Genomic DNA, 10,271 nt, shown 5'->3' on the forward strand with positions numbered 1-10,271 from the left:
AATTACCTTTTCTTTTCTATCACTACATTATTAGCAAGCAATGGTTGCCTTAGCAACTCTTTAATAGGTTGCAACTCTCAAAACCTATCTTTTCTGAAGAGAATCCTCTGACAGGCTTCCTAAAAGAACCAATAGCCCATCCTAATAAATATGCAACAACATTATTTCTGATTAGAAAACTAACCGTGTAGCTTATAACCTAAAATGCTTTATTACTCATTTAAGAGTTAGCTATACATATTAATTGAAAAACTAAGATACTGTTTTGCAAAGTAATAATTGATTATGATAATATCAAGCATTTACTAAGTATTATTTTATCCTTTTTTTTCAATAATGCTAAGATGTATAATGTAATACTTTCTAAGTTTCTGAGATGAGAGACTAAGTTCACCGGGGTTAGTTCAGTAGTCTGGTGGTAAATATTTAACAATCAACATCTGTTTTCTGGGGAAAAATAGATATACATGCATTGTGTGTATATATACACACACACAATGCAGGGTTGTAGGGTGTGTATGTATATATATAGTATAAATAGTATATATGTATATATACACAATTTCATTATAAATATTACCTGAATAAAGCATACATCACGTATAATTCAAAAAATAATACTTTCATCTCACTGTAATGTATTAAATTTTAAGTTTATGTTTTTTAATTTTTAATACTGGCTGTGTTTAACATTTGGCTTGCAGCTCTTGCAATCTAGTACTAATCTCCAGCTTATCCCTAGGTTAGTTACTTGGTCAAGGTCAGGCTGCTACTAAGGACTCTACTATTTAGGTGCAATTGAACTTTTTAAGGGGAGATTCAAAGAAATATGAATACAGGGTTTGCTTCAGATGTTCAAAGAAAAACTGCCCATGCAAGTTTAACCCAGACAGCTTTGGCATATTTCTCTCTGCTTCTTATGACCCTGATAATTTACTGCTCTGAAACCAGCAATTATTTATTTATTGACATAAATATATCTCTAACATGTTCAATGTCAACTTGTTACCTAGTACCCATTTCCCTAGTTGGCCTAAAAGTTGGCCTCTTCAGCTTTGACCTCATCAACCACTTCCCTCTTGACTGAATCTCTGCTCAGTTTGATGTGATCCCTGACCTCGTCTGGGCTGTTTCCACCATAGTTCCTTTCCTCAGTTGCCAGCCTTAGCATAAAGGGGTGCCCCCTGAAAGGTCATGGATGAAAGGAAGTTGGAACATGGAACTCCTCAAATCCAAGGACTGGCACTGATATACCAGCATCCCACTGAGAAAAAGCTTCATGAGTCAGGGCTCACTTCATGTGTCAGGGCATAGTGTGGAAGAAGTGAACTTATTTTTAACATTTCTTCATTACGTTTTCATTACTCTCCCTCCCTGTATCCTCAGTTGAGCTGGTTCACCCTTCCCACTTAATTTCCTCAGCTTGGACTACCCTTCCCTATGATAGGTCCTCAGCTCACATAAAATATTCCCTGAAAATTTCTCCTCTATCACCTCAGTTAGTACCAATTGATTATGTATTTACCCTCCACAGAATAATGCTTATCCCTGCTTTATAACAAACAATAATCCCTTTCAAGGGAAGTTTATGCCATGATTCTTATGTGTGAGGCACTAAAATCTGTGTTAGATTATATAGTTAAATATAACTAGAAAATGTTTCTTGACCTGAAGATTCCTTTTGGAAATACAATGGCTAGGGACGTCTAACCATTTAATGCAATCCCTGTTGAAACACAAACAGCATTTTTTCACTGAGTTAGAACAAACAATCCTAAAATGTGTATGGAACCAGAAAAGACCCCAAATAGCCAAAGCCATCTTAGAAAAACAAAGCTAGAGCATCACAATTTGAGACTTCAAGCGGTATTACAAAGCTGTAGTAATCAAGACAATATGGTACTGGCACAAAAACAGACACTCAGATCAATGCAGCAGAATAGAAAACCCAGAAATGCACCCACAGATGTATATGGCCAACTAATCTTTGACAAAGCAAGAAAACATATGCAATGGAAAAAAAGACAGTCTTTTCAACAAATGTTGTTGGGAAAACTGGACAGCACTATGCAGACGAATGAAAGTGGACCACTTTCTTACAGCATAAATGATAATAAATTCAAACTGGATGAAAGACCTAAATATGAGACTGGAAACCATCAAAATTCTAGGGGAAAACACAGGCAGCACTTTCTTGACATTGGCTGTAGTAACTTCCTATACACACATCCTTGGAGGCAAGGGAAACAAAATAAACTATTTGGACTTCTGCAAGACAAAAAGCTCCTTCACAGCAAAAGAAACAATCAACAAAACTAAAAGACAGCTTACAGAATAGGAGAAGATATTTGCAAATGACATATCTGATAAAGGGTTCAGATCCAAAATACACAAAGAACTCACCAAACTGAACATCCAAAAAACAAATGATCTAGTTAAGAAATGGGCAGAAGACATCAATAGACATTTTTCCAAAGAAGATGTACAGATAGTCAATAGACTCCTAAAAGGATGCTCAACATCAATGATCATCAGGAAAATACAAATCAAAACCACAATGAGATACCACCTGTCAGGATGGTTAATACTAACAACATAGGAAATAAAGGGTATTGGTGAGGATAGAGAGAAAAAGGAACCCTCTTACATTGTTGGTGGGAATGCAAACTGGTGTAGTCATTCTGATAAGCAGTATGGAGGTTCCTAAAAATTTAAAAATAGTACTACTCTACAACCCAGCAATTGCACTACTACGTATTTATCCAAAGAACATAAAAATACTGATTTAAAGGGGCACATGCACTCCTATGTTTATAGCAGTCTTATCAAAAATAGCCAAATTATGGAAAGAACCCAAGTTTCCATTGACTGATGAAGGGATGAAGATGTACACACACACACACACACACACACACACACACACACACCCTGCAGAACTCAGTCATCAAAAGGGATGACATCCTGCCATTTACAACAATGGGGATGGAAGAGAGGGTATTATGCTAAGTGAAATAAGTCACTCAAAGAAAGACAAATACTATATGATTTTATTCATATGTGGAACTTAAGAAACAACATAGATTAATATAGAATGAAAAAAAGAGAGGGAAGCAAACCATATGAGAACAAACAGAGGGATTCTGGAGGAAAGCAGGGAGGCAGATAGGCTAAATCAGTGATGGTCATTAAGGAGGACACTTGTGATGAGCACTGGGTGTTATGCGTAAGTGATGAATTACTGAACTCTACTCCTGAAACCAATATTACACTATATGTTAACTAACATAATTTAAATAAAAATTTATACAAAAAAATTAAAAGTATTGTATATTGAGTTCTCAGGGGCTCATCTCTAGCATAAACCATAGGGTTGAGAGACTCGTTTTTCTGACTACAGACATAGGAGATGAAAGCATTCTCGTGAAGGCAGAAGAAAGAGGAAAGTTGAATACAGAAAACTGAAGTGGCCCCACTGAGCTCACTGTGGCTTCAATAAGTGAGGAAAAGTTCTCAGAATTAGCCGAGAGTGTTCTTGAACATCTATAGGTCTTTCTTTATTTTAATGATAAGGCTTATCTTCCACAGTGATTATATCTAGAAGTGGTTAAAATTACATATTTTGCCATCATGTAGGATGGGAAACCAAATGAATACCAGGTTGACTCAAAGAAAAGGAAAAAATGCTCCATGTTTCACACTCCGTAAGTCTGCATAAAGCTTATTGTGCCTAACAGACTAACAAAGAATAAATAGTAAAATCCTATTAAAAAAATACAACAGAACCTTAATCCTACTATCTAATTTTTTTAAAGTGATTTTTTAAACCATTATATTTCTCTCATTAATGTGTGAGTTGAATTACTTCCAAATGCTAGAAACATAAATGGGGTAAGATATCTTTCCTGGATTGAAATATTCCAAAGGAAATCTTGTTTGGGATTAAGCAAGCATATATGGAGCAGTTACTATATGACATATACTAGCACAGATCTTTTCAAAATGACATTTAATCCTTCCTACAACCTCTTATTTTATAGATGAGAGAACAAAATTACCTTATAAATTAATCCTTTAGCTCCTAAGAGGATGACCATGACAACTGGGAAAAATAACACAAATACTAGTGTCCTACTAAGGTAAGAAAGGACAGATAAAATTGATAAATTGATAAAATACCATCAATTCATTGCTATCTTAGCCTAAAAAAGAAAGTCATAATATTCACTAATAATAACACAGTGTCCACAGGGAATGATCCCATTGTTGCTTCTATATGGATAGTATGTGTTTGTTGGTGGTAATATTGTCAGTTTTACTTTCTAAAAGAGTTTGTAAATATTTTCCTTCTATTACTGTTTTGTTCATTTGTTTGTTTTGTTTTTATAGAAATAGAAGCACCGTGGGCATGGGTTGATGCAGGTGAGTCTAAATAATTGCCTTGAAACTTGTGTAGCATTCCAATTCAACTCTAAATGCTCATGAAATTCAAAGCAGGAGAATCTAGCACGAGGCAACACTTAGGCTTTAGCCCTTTCTGGTTTTGTAATTGTTTGCTTTCCTTTGCTCTATGAATTCTTTATGACTCAGAATATCAAAAATGCACCAACAGTTGCAGTAAATAAAAGATCTTCTACTATGCACAATCCATGGGGAGAACACCATTGGAGACAAAGGGAGCAGTCTGACCTTTGGCGGAACATTCACTCCGTGTAGGAAGTAAGGATTTCATAGGAGTGGTTCCAGTATCATCACAAAGCTCCTCATCTCTGAAATACCTGGCCCTCTCAAGGTAAAACTTTTGATGTAATAATCAAGTGTCCATCGATTTAAAATATATTTCTTTTGTGTTCGGCTGTTTCTGTTACTTATAAACTATGCACCTTAAAATCCAAGTAATTTTAGATTCTTTAACTTTGCTCCAGTTTATCACAAGAGACTGGTACACCTATAATCTCAACAAAGCTTCATTATCTGCCTTGTTCCTAAAAGCTCTAGATATATATGAGTTTATACTCATGAGTATGTATTTATATACAATAAAATAAATCCAGTTCTTATGGAATATCTTCATATACTCGTATATTATACCCTGAATATTTTTGAAGAGTTTAAAAGAAATCTTAAAACCAATGAACCCACAAAACAAATCTTTATCATGTCACTAGGATGTCAAAACAAATATCTCTAGAATTGCACCTACCCAGAATAGTCTTAACAAGATTTAAATTTTTTTAACTGTATGCAGAGTTCTTTGGAGATTCATGAATTATAACTTAGTTTGTATTTGCAACAAGAAATGAATATATAAATGTACAACACACAGAAAATAAGTTATGCTCCCGGTATCTTAAGCCGTCAGAAAAAGACAGGGCAGATTTTTAAAGAATCCTTCATATCTTGTTTTCTTTGATTCGATAGTGTGCTTTTAAGAGATTGAAAAAGACTAGAATTCATTACAAGTCCTTAATTGCCAGTTTCTCCACAAAATAGATGTTTATGTGCAGGCTTCAGAATAGCTACCATTCATTTGAGGGAGATCTTGTACAGCCGAAGTTTAAATAAACAGCAATGTTTTACTAAGTTTGCAAAAGCGTAATTAGTCCTAGAGGCACAATATTTTTAAGCGTCAAACACTTGTTCTCCAGCTGTACTATTTGGATCTGTAGTTTCAGACACAGCATACATCCATTTCATTGAAGTCCAAGCCTTTTCAAGACTGACAAGCACTTTCACTGTGTGTGCTCACAGAAACAGAACAATACATCACCACTACTTTGATAGAGGCATCTGCTACGTTTTTGTTTTTTTGGTTTTTTTAGTTCAGTAGTGCTTATAAACACTTCAAAATGGAGTCCACTGGGGACCAGTAACATTAATTTGCGTTTGTTCTGTCATGCAATTATATTAGAGAAATGAAATATCTGATCAGGAAATTCACAGGTGGGCAGAAATGGTAGTTTAAACGTATCTTTCTGACAATACTGTGTTTGAGTCTACAGGGGATCATGGTATTCAGTTTTCTTTTTTCAAACAACACACTCGAGAAAATCACTTTGAAGTATTCAAAGATTTTTAAGTAGCAGACTTTTTAAAAATTTCTTTCATGTATGTAATAAATAACAGAAACAGCAATTATAAAATATATTCACTTTAATAACTTTGTAAGTAATGCAACCTTCTTATTGTAGCCAGCTTATTTGCTGCCTTGATGTGGTTAATGAGACCCAAGTCACTGGCAATGGTACTAAGTATTGATCACATCTAACTCCATAGACTATGTTGTGTACTTTGGAATGTGTGTATACTTCTAACCACATTTAGTTGAAGCCATATAGATGGTGAATGCTCCTATAAATAATTAAAAAACATATACATCACCTGGTCCAAATCCATCAGTGTTATTTAAAGAAAAAAACATATAATAGACAGATGATAAATAGATAAAAAGGTAACTATGGCAACAGACTTCTTAGGGAAGCCTTTCCTTTTGCTGTTGCTGACACTACTTCAACTCAGAATGCCTTTCTCTACTATTTCTACTATTGAAATCTTATCCATATTTAAAGGTAAACCAAGTGCTTTCTTTCTTCGATTAAGCTTTTCCTGTTATACCTAAATGAAGGCAACTCCCTCTCTTGACATTAAACTTCTAAAAACAAGGATCATGTCTTTTTACCTCTCATTCCCTTGTCACATAGTAGACTCAAAGATTATTTGTAAGAGAAGTGATTTTAGTCCTACGCTATGCTAAGGACTAAAAAAGAAAAGATGCTATAAGATCTCACATAGTCTTGAGTTACAGATCTCTTATTATTTCCTCTATTAAAACATTTCCAAAATACATTAGAGAATTCTGATCCTACAGAACATAATAATCCGATCCCTGATTCATGAAAAATTTTTAAATGATAGTAAAGGAATAATAAAATATATAAATACACAGTAACAAAGAGAGTGGCAAAGGAAGCAAAAATGGACAGAAATCCAGTGAAAGAGTTGTGGCTGAATAGGCTGAATAGGCCATCAGAGATGATACATGTGGGAATACTGAAGCCTGTAATATGTAAACCGGCAAACGCAAGATGATTGTGTTTTAAAAGTATGAATCTGGGGGCGCCTCTGTGGTGTAGTCAGTTAAGTGTCGGACGCTTGATCTCAGCTCAGATCATGATCTATCAGCTCATGGGATCGAGACCTACACTGGGCTCTATGCTAACAGAGTGGAGCCTGTTTGGGATTCTCTTTCTCTCCTTCTCTCTCTGCTCCTTTGACACACATGCTCTCTCTCTCTAAGTAAATAAACTTAAAAAAAAGTTCTTATAAATTCACTAAAAATTTGAAATTACCAGTTGAGAGAAAGAGTGAGTGGAGAAGGGGAAGAGAGAGAGGGAGACAGAGAATCCCAAGCAGGCTCCACATGGTCAGTACAGAGCCCTATGTGGGGGTGGAACTCACGAACCATGAGATCAAGACCCGAGCTGAAATCAAATGTTGGACGCTTACGCACTGAGGCACCCAGGTGCTCCAAATTTGTTCATTTTTTTTAAAGAGAAATATAATACATGCATTACTAGTTCACTTATATTTAAATTAGCATGAGATCGTGGTTGAATGTGGTGAAACATCAGCCACACTACAGAAAGGGTTTGTGTACAAGGAGACAGAGCAGTTCAATACAGAGCTGAACAGCCTCAATTCCAGACCCCATTTTGGCAGAGGGCATACTTCTCAAGCACACAAGACTAAGGGGTAATGAATCCATATAAATCAATTGTGATCTATTATGTTGCAACTTAATATACACATTTTGGAACTCTGGGAAAGTTTGTGAAAATCCCATGTGGTAATAATGCACCTAAAGATAAAAACAAAGCAAAACCACTCTAAAATAATGTTTGCATTTACTCTTTATTTGCTCTTATTGAGAGATAGAAGTATAGTAATTATTCTTTTTATACACAAGAAATTGCCAAATCTTTGCAGGCTTCCCAGTTTTCCTCCATTTTATTGATGTCTAGGCATGTACTCTTAGCTTTCTTTAAATATTTTAATTTATATTTTATATGTATTTTATTTTATTTCAGTATCTTAACTTTTTTTATTTTAAATTTTAGTTAACATACAGTGCTATATGGGTTTCAGGAGTAGAATTCAGAGATTCATCACTTTAAACTTTACAATACCCAGTACTCATCACAAGTGCCCTCCTTAGTACCCATCACCCATCTAGCCCCTTACATGTATTTTAGGTTAACATGACAAATTTTCAGTTTAGTTACAAACTTCTGATAAGGTGAAACCATTTTACCTTGTCTAACATCACTGAATTTGGAATTCAAAAATTGGGATCAAGTAAAAATTGTAACACATTTAAAATGGGCTTATAAAAAGCAGGGAGTAGTAAGGAGCAAAGCTGTTAGGTCGCATGGTTCCCCCAAAAGGAAGGGACAGTAACTAAATGCAGATAAAACGACTTAAGACCTATGGTAAATAGATGAAGAGAGACATGAAGAAAACCCTAAGACACTGTGCAATGGAAGTATCAACAAAGAAATTCAATGCATCTGCACTGGGAGAAAAAGCCCTATGTGAGAAAAAGTAGCAGGAGAAGTACGAACAAAACCCCAATGCAATGAAGATAACAGTGAATAGAAAGGGAGAACAAAAACATAACATTCTGGATTTTGACTGAAAAACAGATGGAACAGAGAGAAAGTTGATTTTTTGGGCTTCTTTTGCCCCCAAATTTTTATTTAAATTCTATATAATTAACATACAGTGTAATATAAGTTTAGGGTGTAGAATTTAGTGATTCAACATTTCCCTACAACACCGGGTGCTCACCATGAGTGCCCTCCTTAATCCCATCACCTATTTCACCCATCCCAGCACCCACCTCCTCGCTGGTAACTGTCAGTTTGTTCTTGAGAGTTGAGTCTGTTTCTAGGTTTGCCTCTTTTTTTTCTCCCTCTATGTTCATTTGTTTTGTTTTTGAAATTCCACATATGAGTGAAATCATATGGTCTTTGTCTCTCTTTAACTAACTTATTTTGCTTATATCCTAGGAGAAAGAAGTATAATACTTTCTCCTAAGATATTTAAGTGAATCATATTTTGTTTAATTTTGGTTTAACCAAGGATGTGTTGACATGTTGAGGCTGTCATTCATGCAGGGGTAGTGCCCAAGATAGTCCAAGTATATTCAGTCTACTACAGAACACTGAACACTTCAGAAAGTCTTCTTCTTAGGAAACTGACTTCTGTTTGGCTCAGTGTTTTCCTCAGACTTATATATATACAATCCTTTGTTATCTATGACTCAAACAGGTAAACACCAACCCCTCATAAATGACTTGATGAAATATGGGTACCTCCACGTGAGACATTCTAGGACTTTTGTTAGACTAAAACTCTCTGAAGGAAGTTACCAGGCCCTTTCTAGTCACTAATATATATTAGTATTGCATGCATGCTTGGCATATAAAAAGGTGTTCATTAAATTCTTATTAAATAAGTGAATTAAGGGGAGAAGTAATAAACAAATGAATGAACAGGGATTACTTTGGAGTTTTTTTGTTGTTTTCTTAAGTTTGTTTGTTTATTTTTCTGAGAGAGAGAGAGAGAGAGAGAGAGACAGCATGAGCAAGGGAGGGTCAGAGAGTGAGGAGACACAGAATCTGAAACAGGCTCCAAGCTATGAGCTGGCTGTTGAACTGACGAACCACAAGATCATGATCTGAGCCAAATTTGGACGCTTAACCGACTGAGCCACCCAGGCTCCCCTAATTTTATTTTTTTATTTTGAGAGAGAGGGGGAGAGAGAGAGAGAGGGAGGGAGGGAGGGAGAGAGAGAGAGAGAGAGAGAGAGAGAATCCCAAGCAGGCTCCATGCTGTTAGCCTGATGTGGGGCTCACATCATGAACAATGAGATCATGACCTGTTCATGACCTGACCCAAGATCAATAGTTGGACACTCAGCCACCTGAGCCACCAAGGTGCCCCTAAACATTGATTACTTTGAAATAACTATCAGTAAGGACTGTGCCAATAGGTTCTTTTAGTAGGGTTAAATGAGTTAATATATGTTCAGCGTCTAGAACTATTATCTACAAAGTAGTAACTGCTATAAGTGTTAGCTATAATTACTGTTTATTCAAAAGGAAGGTAGAAAATAGGGACAATAGAGTTGGAAAACAAACTGGCTCTTAGAGTTGTTGAGTAGGGTTTAGAAAATAAACATTTTCTAAAGAGCACTGGAAAACTCATATGGT

The sequence above is a fragment of the Crocuta crocuta genome, unplaced genomic scaffold (genome assembly GCF_008692635.1).
Source record: "Crocuta crocuta isolate KB4526 unplaced genomic scaffold, BGI_CrCroc_1.0 scaffold58, whole genome shotgun sequence".
NCBI classification, from domain to species: domain Eukaryota; kingdom Metazoa; phylum Chordata; class Mammalia; order Carnivora; family Hyaenidae; genus Crocuta; species Crocuta crocuta.